At 43.4% G+C, this 17232-nt stretch overlaps 1 long non-coding RNA gene and 1 other non-coding gene across 3 annotated transcripts in view; both read left to right on the forward strand.

The window, feature by feature from the left end:
* Window positions 1-17232, forward strand: part of LOC106974497 (uncharacterized) — a 50394-nt gene that overhangs the window by 17937 nt on the left and 15225 nt on the right. The window contains exon 3 of one of the 2 annotated variants that reach the window (XR_008289104.1): window positions 13375-13560. This is a non-coding gene — a long non-coding RNA (uncharacterized LOC106974497). Of the gene's footprint in view, window positions 1-13374; window positions 14694-17232 lie in introns of those variants that run through there. The other variant, XR_008289105.1, reaches the window with a different exon arrangement.
* LOC113602640 (small nucleolar RNA SNORA27) lies at window positions 2154-2285 on the forward strand. Its single transcript, XR_003424120.1, has one exon. It is a non-coding gene; the product is annotated as a small nucleolar RNA SNORA27 (small nucleolar RNA).

A 17232-nucleotide genomic window follows, 5' to 3' on the forward strand; every position in this document is an offset into this window, starting at 1 on the left:
ACAAATCCCCACCAATCTCCGTAAGTGAGGATAACACCGAATGTCCTAGCTTTAGGTCTGTTTCCCAGGAGCATATACTGAGAGGGCTTGGATAATTTCTTTCACTAGTGCTTGAACACTTGAGGATATTGGAGAACAGAAATAAGGAAAAGCTACAAACGTTCTGGAAGCTGTCAAAGAGGGAGACATCCCTGAAATGACCTGGGAATCCCCGCGACTAGAGATTGAATAAGAATCCACAGGAAGGGTCACTGGAGAAGGGAGATGTTTCTGTGATAAAAAGGAGTGTTAACAGTACCAGCTCTGCCCTGCACTTATTCTGTGGCTTTGGGCATGAAAAACTCCATTTTTTCATCACTAACGTGGAAGTTTTAATGGCATCCACGTTGGACATTATTGTAAGATTAAGTTATATAATATCTGCACAGTGTTCTGCATGGTTGATAATTCCAGTTGTGATAGTTTAGGAAGCATGATGAAGAGGAGGGTGATGATGAGGAGGAGAATGACAGATGATGAAGTCACGTTGCAAAGCTTATCAGAAATACTGCATTCTGATCAGGGTAGGGAAGTCTTCGTGAGTTTTCCCAATTCTGGCATATGGCTAAGGAGCCAGAGAATGTTTTATAACCAGTCTGACAATCCAAAGGTATTTAAGACGATTGTGGTCAGGACAAAAAATCAAGGATTGCAATTTTGAGGACTTACCCGGATGTATTTAGCAAGTGCCCATCTGGACCATCAGCCAGTTTCTACTCCTGCTATTAGAGCCAATTCATCCTTTGTGAGCAATGTACCAGATAGTTTGCTGGTGTAAGACAACTGTGCGTCCTCACATATTTTTGTTTTTTTTTTTTTTTCTCTAGCATGGGTGATACGAATGAGTTCCTCTAAAAGTCTGCGCAAGAGTTAAGTCTTGGAAAGTTGTTCAATACAGCAAGACATTAAAAGGCAGTTTTCTGTGAAGGTAGAGCTTTCTGTGAAGGTAGATTCAGTGAATATTCCCAAGAGTTTACTTGTATAATGGGAACCTAGAGAGTCCATGAGTCTCCGAAGAGCTGGTCCTTATTTATAGAAAAAGAGTTTCAAATCTTTCTAGAAAAGACTGGGTGCTTGCATGTATGGGAACACATGTATAGTGCTGACTCCAGAATGTCAGCAGAGAAGTGTGACCATACGGGCGGACAAAATAGACACATAATCCACATTCTTATGAAAACCATGCCCTAAGGAAAATTAAACCAGTCCGAGGAAGACTTCCCTGAAATTCAGCAGGAGAAAACTCTTGAAACATAGCTGGCTAGATGACTATTCATTCTTTAGGTGTATCAGGTGTAGGGTACAAGTTTGTGTGTTCGTATCACGTTAATAAAGCCTTCTCCCTCCTTATTTATTTTGTCTATGTGATGTGTCTACTTGAGAGTAATGTATCTATTCCAAACAAAACATTTCCTTTGAATTTCTAAAAGATTAATTTACATATTTATTTAATACTCAGTCATTGAGACTAGCAAAGAATATTAGTTATTTGTTCATAACAGGATCTAACTCCAAGTAAGTTCACTCTTGTCTTCTTTGTATATTTTTTTCCGCCCGGGAGTCTACTCTGTCCGATATTAATACTGACACATCAATGTTGTTCTTATTTGCACTTTCCTGATACACATTTTCCAAATACTGGGTTTAAATCTTATGAGACATTTGAAAAAAAATTGTTTTTTCCAGGAGGTGTGTTTTTGTTTCTCACCTGAACCGGTGGTTTCTAAATATTGTGGTTTTACGATCATTTACAGTTATCATCATAAAAGATAAATTCCCACTTCCTTCTGCGATCTTATGTTTTCTGTATCTCATGCTTTCCTACCATTTTCCTCTATTTCCTGTCTTTTGCTAGTTGAACTCTGCTTTGATTTCTTTAATCTCCTACAGTAATTTGGGAGGAATCATCCTGTTTTTTTGTTTCTACAAAATTTTGCAAAATAACATACTTGATCTGATATTCCCTTAATTATCAAGGTCAAGAAGAAACAATAGCCTTTGACTCCATCCTATTTTAGTCAAGAAATTTAGCACATTTTATTTTTTCGTCCCTTCTCCCGTTTCCCGGCATTTCGCAGTGTAATATGTGATTTTAGACAACTGTTATTATTTCTAAAATATTTTATATTTTGAGTTAGAAAATCCCCCTTCTTCAAATTAAAAAAAAAAAGTGGGGCAAAGGAAATATCCTTTTAAAACTCAAGCATACTGGGTGTTTGCCTTGTATCCTGTCAGAGGAAACAAATTGAAAAAGAAAAGAAAAAAAAAGAAAATCCCCCTTCTTGTTTCTTTTAGAAACATTCTTCACACTGTCTTTCTCTCTCTCAAAAATAAATAAACATTTAAAAATTGAAAATAAATAAATGAATGAATAAATACATAAATAAAAAGGGGCACCTGGGTGGCTCAGTTGGCTAGGCATCCGACTTTGGCTCAGGTCGTGATCTCACGTTCTTGGCCTTGTTCTCATTAGTTTCCACTTTAAATGTTCTCATTCGGTTTGCTTTTCCATGGTCTTGCAGGGTGTTCTGATGTGGCAGTTCCTTAAATGCGATGGCCCCGGGTCCCTCTGTTCTGTGCCTTTTCCCTCCCAATCTCTATAGCCTCTTAGGTGATCTCCTACATACTCGGGCATCTGGTCATCACCTCTGTCCTTTTGACTGCCCGCATCTCTGTCTATCTGTTTCTCTCCTGACATCGAGATGCGTGCACCCAACCAGGTTGCTGGATGTCTCCACCCAGTCTTCAAGGGGTGGCCTCATGTAGGAAAGGAAACGTATGGCTCGACCTTGCCCTAACTCTTGGTTGTCTCTTGAAACTCAGTGATTGCCCGACCAGCTGACTTTACTTTTAACAGCTCGCAATTGCCGGTCGTGCACCAAGACCTGTCAGTGTCAGTACTTAGATCCAGGCTGATTGGAAGCCAGAGCCTCAGACAGCAGCTTTTAAAGTATGCAAATATATACAGGCTGTCTACCAAGAAGACGACGAGGCTGTAAAGCAACCAAAAGCGTTTATTTGGGGTTTTGGGGATTGCAATCCAGGAGACACAGAGTCGACTGAAATCGAAAGTGTGCTCCGAATTCCAAGTGGGGAGTGCAGGCGTATGAAAGGCAGAAACCACAGGGTTACATAACTTGTTGGCAAGGCATTGTGGTTGGGGCTGACGGAGTTAAACTGACCATCTAACGCATGATTGGCGATTTAGCTACCAGGTGTCACATTATCTCTGTTGCGGTCCAAAGTTGAAGGATGTGTTCCAGAAGGCGGTCCAGGTACAATTGACAAATTACAATTGACAAAAGTCAAAAGTCCACAGTGTTCCAAAAGTGGAAACAGGATTGAAATAGGGGACTTGCATAGGCCTGCTTCCTCAGTATCCTCTAGAACCTACTTTTTGTGATGCTTATTTATTTGAGAGAGAGAGAGAGAGAGGGAGAGGGAACACGCATGCACATGGGGGAGGGGCATAGAGGGTGGGAGAGGGAGAATGGGTTGTCAGTGACGAGTTCAACCCGGGGTTTATCCCATGCACCATGAGATCATGACCTGAGCCGAAATCAAGAGTCAGACGCTTCCCTGAGCCACCCAGGAGCACCCAGACCCTAATTTTAAGGACTCTCTTAGCACTGCTTCCTTCACTTTGGAATCTTCTCTCACAGGTGTACCTCATTTTATTATGCTTTGCAGATAATTGCGTGTTTTGGTTTGCTTTGCTTTGCTTTTTACAAACTGAAGGTTTGCGGCAACCCTGTCTCCAGCAAGTCTGTTGGTGCCATTTTTCCAAGAGGGCTTGCTTACTTCATACCCCTGGGTCACATCTTGGTAGCTCTCACAGTGTTTCAAACTTATTCAGCGTTGTTAAATTTGTTATGGTGACCTGTGATTACAATTCACTGAAAGCTCAGAAGGTAGCATCTTTTAGTGATAATGTATTTTTTAATGAAGCGATCGATGGACATTGTTTTGGTTTTTAGACGTAATACTATTGCACGCTTAGTAGACTACGGTATAGTGTAAACATGACTCCTATATACACTGGGAAACCAAAAATTTCGTTTGACTCACTTTATGGTGAGATACGCTCGATCACAGCGGCCTGGAACTGAACACTCCATATCTCCGAGGTGAGCCTGTACCGTGCCGTGGGACCGCAAGCCCAAGCCCTGCTGGCCACCAGACCATCAATGCCGTCCTTCCCAGAGATGCTCCCAACAGCCACCCCCCCTCACTCCCCGCCCTGCCACCAGACAGCTTTAGGTCAGAAAATAATTCACATTCAAGACTGGGTGTTTTTCAAGTGGCTGCCCCTGCATCGGGCCCTGGAGTGAGTGAGCCCATGTGAGCCTTTGAGAGGTACTTCACAGTTTGCCTGGGCCGTTTGGATCTCAGGGAGGCGGGCCCCACTGGTTTTCAAGCCAGATGTTTCAGGAGCTCAGGTGCAAGTCTTAAAAGTTGGGGTGCCTAATGCAGGGTATGAACCCTTCACTCCTGAGGGAGAAGCTCCAGGGTTTTGAGTTCTCTCCCAGTTGTGGGTCTCCTCAGGGTTGAGGGGTATGGCAGGACTGAGTCACAGCCTCTCCTGCCTACCTCAGATGTGTCCCTTTTCACATTTTCCCCGTGGGAAGGAACCGCTCCACAGCTGTCAGGTGTTTCGCAGAGGTGGTTGTTCCATACGTAGCCGTATATTTCATGTGTCCTGGGAGGAGGTGAGTTCATGGTCTTCCTATGTCGCCATCTTGGACTGCCTTTCCTGGATATCTTCTTTAATATCTCAGAGACACACAAAGCTTTTCAATAGGAAAAAGGAATGATCACAGAAATAGAGACTTCTCTCATTATTCTACTGTTCTCTTAAGTCAAGGGAATGTGCAAAGAGCTAGCTAATAATGAAGACCTATTATATGCCTGTCACTGCATGAGGCATTTTTTATACTCAATCCCCACTTTAACACGCTGGTCTGAGGACTCACGTGTCTAATTCTAAAAGTGGGAAAACTGAGTCTCGGGAAGGTGAAGAAACTTACCCAAGACTCAGTTTTTTGTTTTTAAATGCTTGCATTTTCTATTTCATCCACATCAAAACTTCGCTCTATTGTTTCTTTGGATCCCCTTTATCTTCACGGCTCAACTTCCTTTCTTTAAGGAGACAAATCTTGGGGCGCCTGGGTGGCTCAGTCGGTTAAGCGTCCAACTTTGGCTCAGGTCATGATCTCACCATTCCTGGGTTCAAGCCCTGCGTCGGGCTCTGTGCTGACAGCTCAGAGCCTGGAAACTGCTTTCAGATTTTGTGTCTTCCTCTCTCTCTGTCCCTCCCTTGCTCATGCTCTCTCCCTCTCTCTCAAATAAACATTTAAAAAATTTTTAAAAATAAATAGACAAATCTTACTCTTTCCATTTGGACTCATCCTTGTAGGCTGCCCATTCCTCTCTGAGGTTGTTTCCAGGTTTGGGTCAACCTAAAGAGACCCTGACAGTGGAATGACTTCATCCTACAGTTAGCCAGGAGACCAGCTCCACTCCGTAGTGGGGGGAAGGGGATGTCCTAGATCCCAACCCCTGTGACTCTAGTGGAGCAATCAGTCAGTTGCCAGGACCCAGACCTTGAGGTGAAAGGAACGGTGGGGATTGTATCCTATGGGATTCTGCCTAAGAGATTCATTGGCCTTCAGCACTATTTTCCTTCTAGTCCTTCCCGTTTCGCTTAAGAAGATGGGTGGGACTAGAACAGCATACAGGTTTTTGGTTTTTTTGGTTTTTTGTTTTTTTTTGAGAACGGACTACTGTGTTTGAAGTGCCATGTGGAAGGTTCTGGTTTAGTGTTAATCCTGGAGGATTCTTCCACTGGCCCTGTTTGTCCGCAGCCACGTTTCTTGTCTCTGGCACTCCAGGTCAACCTAAAACATGGCAGAGTATTTACAGTGATCAAGCTAAAGGAGCTCTCAAATTTCCATGTAAATGGAACGGAAGACTGGAACTTTCCTACCTATACTCTGGGTGGTACAAAATGCCCACATTCCTGTAGTCCCGCTTCTGCAGACCAAGGCAAACAGATTGTCCTTTGAATGTCTCAAAAGCTCTTTATTTTTTTTCTTGTAATGCCAAATGCAATATTTGTTTGAAAAGACTACACCAGAAGTTTCCCAGCTGAGAAAACAGGCTTGTGAAAAATGGTTTCAGAAAATGAAATAAACCATGCAAAAGTTGTTCAGGGTGTGTTTGAAATGAACATCTGGATATGAACTACTAAATTACCTCCTTCCTCCTCCTCCTCTTTCTCACAGCTGTTTGAAAGAGTCCTGAGGGCAGGGAAACAGGTCAATGGACCAAATTGCACCTTTCCCCCACTTCTGATCCCTTTTGCACCTATGCAAGGAATCTAATGCACATGTGTGTTTAATAAGTGGGCACAAATACAAGACAAAAATTATCTCAATTCCTGTTGACTCTCTACAGCAATACCAAAGGAAAATAAACTCTGGATTTTAAAATTTCTCAAACAAAACTTATGGTTCCAATAAAATATCACTTTTCAGTTGACTTTTTTATATCAAGAGCTGAACAAACCACTCATTTCTCTTCATTTCTTCAGAAAGAAGGAATGATTATTACGTCACACTTTCCCCAAAGTCAAGAAAGTCCAGTTCCCAAAGCCCTGCCTTTTAACTCATGATGGAGGCACATGAGAAGTTCTGCATGTTCATGCCGTCACGCAGCCCCCTCCATAGCCACCTCTTCGACACACGCATCTAAAGAAGTACGTTGGGAAAGAACAAGTTGACGTTTGTCGATCTTCACGAGACTATCAGTGGCCACAACTAACGCAGAAAATATGAAATAATTGCCTCATGTTAGAAGAACGTGTAGGCGAGTCTTTGGGGAGACATGATAGATGTTTTCACATAAGAGGAGGCTGGCTGGTGAACTCTGTACTGTCAGAGGCCAAAACAGGCCTGATGAGAAAAGGAGACGCCATACGGAAGCAGGTTTTAGCCTCTGTTTCAAGTGTCTGTTTCCGCTACAGCCTCTCCTCCTTTCTAGGATAGGAAAGGAGCCTCGCTCACCCTTGGATCCTGGTGCTGTGCGGTCAACCATATACAGTGCATTACAGGTGCTCCTGTGATGGACGAACGCCTAACCGACTGAATGCAATTCCTAGTTTAGGTTTTCCAGAAGAAACAGGAGAAAACTCCCTTATGAATACACGGATGAATATTTGCAGGGAAAGTTGGAGAAGGCATTGGGAGCACACTTCTGAGATCAGATGGACTCCAAGGCTCTCCCATGGTTTGGAGTCTGAAATTCTATGTTCTCCTTCTGTATTGTTTAGAAGGAGATGTCCATCCACATGCCAGGGCTCAATCTCAGCCATCCTCCTTTCTTATATCCCCTAGGCTCTACTCGACACTGAGCTGGTTCTTGGCTAAGACCACTGTAGAAGGAGTCTTTGAACTTGACTCAAAGCTGCATGCCTCTAATCTAGGCATCTCTTTCCAGCTGATTTTATTTTGTTTCGACCTCTTGTTCTGTACCAAGAAAACTGTGCATAGTAGTGGATACCTACTGGGAAGCTGTTAAATTGCATGGCAAAGAGAAATTACCCAGCCCAGGAGATCAGAGAAGGCTTCCCTGAAGAAGCAGTGTTTGAGGCAAACAAAAGCAATGTAGATGAAGAAAGCATCCAGGAAAAGGGGCTTGGAGTACAAAAGATCATGAATGATACCGCACTGAGCAGGGGTACTATAAGCAGCTGTGGCTGGAGAATAGAACACCAGGGAGAGAATGTGTGATGGGAAGTAGGGAGCGGAGGCCATGGTGGGGAGTCTGTGTAAGTTCCCCTAACTCGCACTTAACAATAATCCAGCCCAAATGGATGGCATTTACTTCTCAGGTCAATGCCATTCATCAGGCTGTTCCGTCTGCATAGGACCCTTCTAATTTCTACCTGTTTAACATTTTCTCTCTCCTCGAAAGCAACCCTAATGCTCCCTTCTCCGGGAGCCTTTGATGATTTCCTCCAGTGGACACACTTCCCCCCATGGGTGTTTGTACCTCTCAGAGCACTTCCACATTCTGCCTCTCTGCTGGCTGGACTTGTGACATTCCATCCCAGACACCTTGAGCTTCATGACAGCAGGGGGTAACTCCTACCGCTCTTCCTGCCCCGTTCGACTCAGTAAATATTTGTTGATGAGCTGCGGACAACATTCTGCTCAAAATAGAGTGTTAGTCAGGAGGCGCGCGGGCCAGGCTTCTTAGGTTAGAATCTGGACACCGTGACCTGTTCGATGTGGAATCTTGGGCAAGTTGCTTCATTTCTTCCAGTGTCATTTTCTTCAACTGCAAAGTAGGGGTGGTGACAACACCTATCCCCTAGGAATTGCAGGAACATTAAAAATAACATTTGCGAATAACTTGGCCAAATGCTCAGATATGTTAGTCATGATAAAATCCCGAGGAAAGATTACAGAGACTGAATTGTCAAGCCTGATTCACGCTCATTTTTTTTTCCAGTTAAGTCAACATCTTCAGAGGATTTTGTATGTCTTATGTCCCATTCTAGTGTCTGTGTCCTCAGCCAGCCTACAAGAATGCAAATTGGGAACTGACATCAAACATTACATTAGTTGCAGGTGTACAATATAAAGGCTTGATATTTGTATATACTGCAAAATGATCACCACAGTAAGACTAGTTAACATTCATGGCAAGAGTTACAGATTTTTTTTCCTTGTGACGAGGACATTTAAGATCTACTTTTTTAGCCACCTGCAAATATGCAATATAGTATTACTAACGGAAGTCACCATGCTGTACATTATATCCCCGGGACTTACACATTTTCTAACTGGAATTTTATACCCTTTGATGATCTCACTTGTATGTGGAATCCTAAAAAGAAAAATCTGAGCTCATACAGAGACCAGACAGATACACAGAGCCTAGGTTGTGATTCCTCACGTGCATGTACAAACAAAAGTTGAGCTAAAGGAACAAGCTGAGTGAAATCCCGGGCACACGAGGGTAAGGGATGCTTGAGAAATGGTGAAAAGCACTTCTTACTTGAGCCCCCGTTCTGCCTCCTGGTCTGTATTCCCTGTCGCCATCTGAAACTGGGTCTTCCGCCAGTGACTGGTTTGCCCCCAATGGATTGTATCCCATCCAGTCTCTCATTGTAGTGTACCTAGGTGTATAAATTACACAGTGACTATGTAATGTGTAACTAGGACACTTTTGCGGGGGGTGGGGGGGATAGGCGGAGGGTGCTCTGTTGAACTTTACACTGGGACCACAGATGTGAATTGGGACAGTCACGGGCAGTTCAAGCTGTGCAATCGTCTAAGTTAGAAGCAGCAATCATGCTGACTTGGGTCACACAGCCTTCTGCGTCTTTCAAGTTCAAACCTCTAGCTCCCAACCAAAAAAGAGTAAAAGTTTTTTTTGATCCACTTTATTTTTAATTGTATCAGAACATTTTCAACTCAGTGTTGCACATAGGTTTCCTGGAAGGCTATGTCAATATATTGTGAAACATCTGGATCTTTGCATATTCGGATGTTGGACTATAATGAGCAGTTTTCAACCCAAATCTTTAGAGTCATGTAGATAAACCGATTGGTTTCGATTCAGGGAACTTAACTGCCAGCTTCAATTAGCCTGGGTACTTTAATATATTCTTTTTTCTAACATAGGAGGCAACTTCAATAAATTATTATTTATAGAGTACTTATTAAAATGCTACAGGGAAATCGTTCCTGGAAACATCTCGCTGTGTAACTGTAAATGATCAAGCCCTTACTTGCTGATTGAGTGTTTGAGGACTGAAGTCAGATCATAGGATCACAGCTACTCATGCCTGAAGACCTCAGACAGCACCCACGCCAACTCTGCATCCAATCCCTGAACCCCTTCGACAACATCACTGCTAGATAAGTGCCCAGGAAATATTTGATGTCTTGTTGATGGAGGGATGCATTTCTGCTCAGAGTAGCCCTTTCCATTGCTGGGTGGCTTTGCCAGATACAAAATCTTGCCTGGTTTTAAGTGGAAATCAGCTTCCAAGTTTCCATGCACTGAGCCCCATTCTCTAATAGGAACTCCATTCTCTGACAAAACGAATCTCCTTCAGCCCCTTTCTGTTCTCCCATCATGAGAGGTAGTGCAGACCTGCATCATCTGAGCCAGTAAGAAACAAGCACAGCCCATGAAGTGAAAGACAGTGCAGCAAAGTGGTTTATCCCATCCACTAGGGCCAACATGCTTGAGTTTGAATCCTGGCTCCACCTGTAACAAGGCGAGGCATTTAACCTCAAGGAATCTTAGTTTTCCCATATGTCCAATGGGAGATGTTCCTGGCTATCTTCTTGAGGCATTCTTGAAAGATTATAGGAGGTGGTGTAGGTAAAGTCTTTAGAATAGTGTCTCCTGGCACATAGTAAACACTTCATAGACTATTATCATATAGAATCCCAGCAAATAGAGTCTGGAAACCATCCTTCAGTTGTAAAATCACTGCTCGGTGGGTCAGAAGTTATTACTGGACACTTTGTGACCTAAGATGCAGCCTCCTCAGCAAACTCCACCAAGCATTCCTAGTTCTTTGGATTGAATGATACATTACTTTTTGGAGGGGATAAATCCTGGCAATTAAGAGTCAGGGCCTGGGAAATTGTATTCGGCACTGGATATACATTCAATTGATGGGACAGGTTTGTTTATTTTTTAATAGCCGTGAAATGAGAAATACTGAGGGTTCAGAAATGGATATTTTCCCAAAGCTCCTCATGAAATGTGAATGTGCACTCGGATTAAGAACAACAGACTTAACGTGAGTCTCCATGGGTCAGGATCTGGGTTCCTTCAGTAACCAGCTGCACAACTGTGGGGAAGTTTCTTCATTTCTTCAGGCCTCTGTTTCCACATCTGTAAAATGGAGATAAAATAAAAGTTCCTTCCTCATAAAGCTGTAATGACCCTTAAAGGAACTAGCACATATGGAGAGAAGAGTGCTCATTGGGTATTTATTCTATTTGTTTCACTGTAATAAGTATCTTCCATTCTTAATTCTTACCCCATCTCCATCTACCACCTTTGCCTCAACCTTTTGGCAGGTGTCAAAGAGTACCGAGCACCCTCTTGGCTATAGGTACAACCCAAGGTCCAAGACTAGGATCTATCAAGAAACCCTTTCCTAGCCAGGGTGCACTTCAGGCTGATGGTGGCCCAGTTTTCTTTGAGTAATTAAGAATGATTTGCATTTATACAGCACTGGAATAGACCTGGGTCCCTACTGGCAAAGCAATTAGGAGAGATGACAGCATGATTATTGTCTTAGGCTATGGCTTACATCAGCATTAGAATCATCTGGGTGGTATCTGTCACTTAAGGATCTGCTTCAAGATTGGCAGAAGGGCTCCACATACCTGCTGCTCACACTCTGGGACCCAAACCAGCAGCATGGGCAAGCATCACCCGTGAACTTGTTAGGTCTACAGACTCACTGGTCTCACCTTAGACCCACCAAATCAGAAAGGGTCTAGTTCACGGAATCCCCAGGTGGTCAATGTGCCCATTAAGGTTCAGAAGCATGATTCTTCATCAGCATTGAGAGGAATTCATACCCAAAGTTTGTGAAATGTTCCAGAAACCTTCATTCTACCACCCACTAAAAATGAGGCCTAGATAAAGCTCTTCACAGCCCTTGAATCACAGCCCCTCTAAGTTAGCAGCTCTCTCCATCTCCCCACCATCCTGTACCACTGGTTTAGCACTTATATAAATGCCTTCTTTGAGTTATTTTCTGGTTTGGATTTTCTACCTGATCCTTGGTCCTTGTTGAGAAACGGCAATATTTGTCATAATGGAGGCCCCCCTAAGACCTGTTCACTATTCTAGACATAGAAAGAAGGTGTGCTGTTAGTTATTCCAGCTTCTATCACTGATTGGTATCCCTTTCCTATGATGTTCCACTCTGGGGTATGCCATCTTCAGGAAGGGTTTGGAGCCGGAATTCATACAGAAACAGAGAAGTCTGGCCTCAGGTAAGATGTGCTAAAGGCTTTCACTAAACAAACAGACAAATAAACAGAAAACCCAGAGTAAAGTCAGAAGAGTTTGCCCCAATTATCATTTGGCTTTATGTTGACATCAATACATAATGAGATCCCTGATTTCACTGGATTTCAAATAGGTGGAGAAAAGATGGAAGGGGGTTAGTGAATAAAATTCTGGGATAAGTCTTGGGGTGTAAGAGGCACACACACACACGCACAAACACACATACACATATTGAACATCTATCATTGTGCCGGACAATGTGGATCCAAAGATGAGCAAAACCAAGTCCTGTCTTCATCTCTCACCCTTGGCCCTTGTGGAACCTTGAGAGAAAATAGACATGGTCAAATAACCACCAAAGTATGTGTTACATCCTAACAGCGATCACCACCCATAAAATTGAGGCACAAGTGCCTTGAGAACGTAAAAAAAAGGAGACGGATCTATTCAGGACGTTTCCTCTGAAGAAGCAACAAAACTGTAGTGTGGGGAGGGTTCAGAAGGACAAGGCGGGTGTGACAGGGAGGGGTGGCCCAGCTGGTGCTAATGTCGTGTGACCAGGGGAATCTGTGCCCCTTGAGGAACTGAAACAAGCTGGAGTGCGTGGAGCCCGGAGGAGAGAAGGAAGGGGAAGGAGGATTGAGAAAGCCGAGGCTGGAATGATGGTGGACGCGCTTTGGTCCTCGACCTGAGAGCACTGGGAAGAAATGAAGGGGGCAACAGGGCCATATTTGTGTTCCCCAAATAGTGACTTTTTTCTGCCAACATGGAGAACAGATTGGAGAGGGACAAGAAAGGATGTGAGGAGCAGACCGATTAGGATTGCATCCCGGCCCCCGGGGTAGGGACGTGGCACCTGGATTGTGAAGAAGGTGGTAGGGGCGGTGAAGAGAAGTGGGATATTCCAAGAAATAGGTGGGGAAGTGGAAAGGACTCAGGTTAGTTTGGCGGGCAGGAGCAGGGGAGAGGGAGGTGTTAAGGACCACAGTTTGCTGAAGTTCCGAGATGCTGTTCTTTTGGCTAAGGCGGGGAGTCTGGGCGGATATCGGATGGGGAGGTTGGGTGGGTCATGAGTTACATTTTGAACATTTTGAGTTGGAAGCCTTCCCTGACCTCCCAGACAAAGCTGTGCAGGACTGGAGTGTGGATGAGAGTCCTAGGCTGGAGGGGACTATTTTATAATAATAATTTAAAAAGTAGAAATAACCAATGTTACCATTCATTGAATACTTACTCAGTGCCAAGGCTAACCATCCATTATCTAATTTAATCTCGCAGGACTCCATGAAATGACTGATCATCCCCATGTTACAGATGAGGAAGTGGAGGCCCAGAGACGGCGTCCTGTCCAAGCTGTTAAGCACTGTGTCACACTGCCCCCTGCTGAGCACCTACTAAGTGCCAGGCTCTTAGAAAACGATGGTGTTTAAGACCTCCCCGAGGAGGAGCTTCTATTCTGGTAAGGTAAGTTCGCGGATGTGTGTGTCTTCCCTAGCAAACTAAAGGAGGAGAAGCCCCGAGGTAGGAATTTCTGCCTTTTGTCAAAAATACGGTCACTCGCCTACAAGCCACATCCCTCTGGCATTCACGTGCACAGATTCGGGGCATGCCCCTGCCTTCTCTCTAAACTTTTTGTTCAGAAACTGAAAGAACAATTTTGGGTTGTTTCTGCTCCCTGGTTTTAGGTTGCCTAAGGGCAGGTAAGTTAAGTAAGAAGAGTTTCACCATGCATCCACCGGGCAACCCACCCCCGTTAGCCTTTGATTTCAGGGTCTCAGACACACAGGAGGCGAGGGCAGCCCCACACTGCTCTCCTTTTTGTAAGGCTCTTTATTTGCCGCGAGCGGCTTCTTGTGTTTACCTGTCTGGGCATTGTGCTGAGGACTGTGAGAATGACACTCCTCAAGCCAGCTCTGAGATGGAAACAGACTCACCACAGCAGCTAAAGAAAGAACGTGTATGCAAAATGATCTCTTCCAGCACGTTCTGCTTTTGCCCAGGCGTTGCACATAAGCATGGAAGAATTTTACTGCTCCTGTTACCCAGAAGAGCTTGAGATTTGAAACTGGGAACCTTTCCAGAGCTTACATGGAACGGAGCATACAGATCAGTACTGAAAACATAAATCACTCTTCAACCCTTGATTCTTATTATTTTAGTAACAATAGTCTAGTTGAAATTTAACACTCTGCGCCTCCGTGTGTGTGCGTGTGTGTGCGTGTGTGTGTCTGTGTGTGTGTGTGTGTGTGTGTGTGTGTGTGTGTGTGTGTGTGTGTGTACAGGAAAATAAATACATTTTCAATAATCCGCTTTGGATTTAACTAAACCTCAACTTTATCTATTGTCAGGTGTGCTTCTGCTGTTCAAATAATATCAATCTCCTAAAAAACAAAAAAACAAAACAAAACAAAACAAAAAAAACCTGGGGCCCCTGGGTGGCTCAGTCCATTAAGTGTCCGACTTTGGCTTAGGTCATGATCTTGTGGTTTGTGGGTTTGAGCCCCGCCTTGGGCTCTGTGCTGACAGCTTGGAGCCTGGAGCCCCCTTTGGATACTGTGCTTCCATCTCTCTCTGCTCTCTCTCTCTCTCTCTCTCTCTCTCTCTCTCAAAAAAATGATTTAAGGGGCGCCTGGGTGGCTCAGTCGGTTAAGCGTCCGACTTCAGCCAGGTCACGATCTCGCGGTCCGGGAGTTCGAGCCCCGTGTCAGGCTCTGGGCTGATGGCTCAGAGCCTGGAGCCTGTTTCCGATTCTGTGTCTCCCTCTCTCTCTGCCCCTCCCCCGTTCATGCTCTGTCTCTCTCTGTCCCAAAAATAAATAAACGTTGGAAAAAAAAATTAAAAAAAAATAAATAAGTGATTTAAAAAATGAAAAAAAAAAGCCTATTTAGGTTTGGTACAAGTGATGATAATTAGTGCCAATTCGGGCAGGGAGAAGTCCCAAGCAAGTGTGCCCCTTACTGTGTTTCACTTTTACACACACAATAAAACTTTTCTTTCTTGTATAGAGTCATGCTTTTCATATTTTGTGATTTTCCTTAAACGTATATCCCAGATCATAAGAGAAATGCTATTTGGATTATCCAGTGTGAGGCAATTCAGAACAATGCCGTATTTGAGCAGATAATCAATGCTACCCTCAAGGACTGTCTGAGGTTACGGGCCTTTTGCAAACAACAGAGAATATGTAAACCCGAGCCCAGAGGGGAGCATTTCATTTTGAGCGTATTTTTCCAGAAATATTATTATGATTTATTTTTACTCAGAGAGTAAAATATATTCATCAGAAGTCTTTTGACTATTAGGGGGAAATAGAAAACAGTCCTGTTGGGAGGGTGGGGAAATAACTGTTAGCATTTCTCTCCATGGCACCTCAAAGCAGAGTTTAGGATAACCCATCCCCGCCCCCCATCATATAATTGTCCACACATCCGTGTGCAATAATGTTAATGACATCAAACCCAGATTAAAAGCAATTCTAGGAATTTCTGTATTTCTACCTGAGGCAGTTCCTTCTCCTGTGCCCTGGATGACATTAGTTTCTGCTTTTTCAATAACTTTGCACTCTCTAGACTATGGATCTTTCCAGAATATCATTTGCTCAACAAATGATTCTGAAAATCAAAAAAAAAAATTCTTAAAAAAAAAATCTTCCCTGATTTTACTTCCCCATTAACTCTTGTGCCGCGTGCCCTCTGCGAACAGCAACATTTCTCAAAAAGTTGCCGACACAACTAACACCCGTTTCCGAAGCCTACTCACTTCTCCAAACTTACCGAATTTGGCTTTCGTTCTTATCAGTCTAGGAAATAGTCTCTTTTCACCACCACGAGGGGGTCCATACCACTAAATAAAATGGACACCTTCGAGCTCTTTTTCATGTGTTTACTTATCCATGTGTTTACGGAGTGCCTACTATGTGCCCAAGTTCTGTTCCAGGTATTGGGGACACGGCAGTGAAGAAAACTGACAGGAAAACCGTTCTTTTGGACTTCACCGTTGTAGTGGAGATTACGGATAATAAACTTAAGAAGTAAACTTGCATCTTCTGTATCAGTGAGGGATCACTCACCAGACTTCAAGAAACTTGGCGATTTCCTGCTGGGGACACTCTTGGCTTCTGTGATCCAAACTCCTGTGTCTCCTCTTCCCAATCTGGTTGATTTTTTTTTCTTCAGTCTTTGTCAACTCTTTTTTTCCTTTTTTTGTCCGTTACACCATCCTGGACTCCCTCAGGATTTTGCTTTAATTTACTTCTTTGTATTCTTTCATTCATTTCTTTGGCCCTCACTTGTGTATGTTCTATTTTATTCCTAGGTGATTAAAAAAAATACTCCCCATCGTTTTAGCCACCACCAGACCCCAGTGATGCTAAAACTGATGAATCAAAACCCAGAAATGGTTGTAACGGGTTTATTGCAAAGCTAAGGAGGCTGTACTTCTGTCAAGCCATTCTCTTCAGGGGCCTCTGTGAGTGTTGCAAGTTCCCAGGGATTATATAACATCTCAGGTGTGAAGGGAAATAGAAGTTACAACCAGGGAGCATTTCCTTGGAAGCATTCCTGGAAAATTGCCTAAAGAAATCCCAGAAGGAAAGAAACTGAATCTTCAGGATTATAATCATTTGTTGTGACTTCTTTTCCCACTCCAAATAAATACTACCTTTTATACCTAAATTTGTGCTTGTAATTCGGTTCGTTTTTTTTTTCTGAAAGATGGTCCCCCAAATTGCATAAACTTTAGGCCCCATAAAAACTGGATCCTTCCCTGTCCAGAACTGGCCTCTCTTCTGAGGTCTAGTTAGTGCCAAAGTCTTTTTAAGTTTCTACTAATTCCATCATTAGCCTCTAATCCACTCCAGAATTCCTTTCTTTCTTCCTAGATTATTATAATATCTGTCTACTTGGTCTTTTCAATCACAGGGAAGCTCCCAACTATTTTCTCTACACTTTGTCAGCTAAATACAATCTTCAAAGTATAATTTATTTATTTATTTTTTAAAAACAATTTAAATGTTTTTATTTAGTTGTGAGAGAGAGAGAGAGAGAGAGAGAGAGCATGAGCAGGGGAGGGGCAGAGAGGGGGAAGACACAGAATCTGAAGCAGGCTCCAGGCCCTGAGCTGTCAGCACAGAGCCCG

The sequence above is a fragment of the Acinonyx jubatus genome, chromosome A3, assembly GCF_027475565.1.
Source record: "Acinonyx jubatus isolate Ajub_Pintada_27869175 chromosome A3, VMU_Ajub_asm_v1.0, whole genome shotgun sequence".
NCBI classification, from domain to species: Eukaryota; Metazoa; Chordata; class Mammalia; order Carnivora; family Felidae; genus Acinonyx; species Acinonyx jubatus.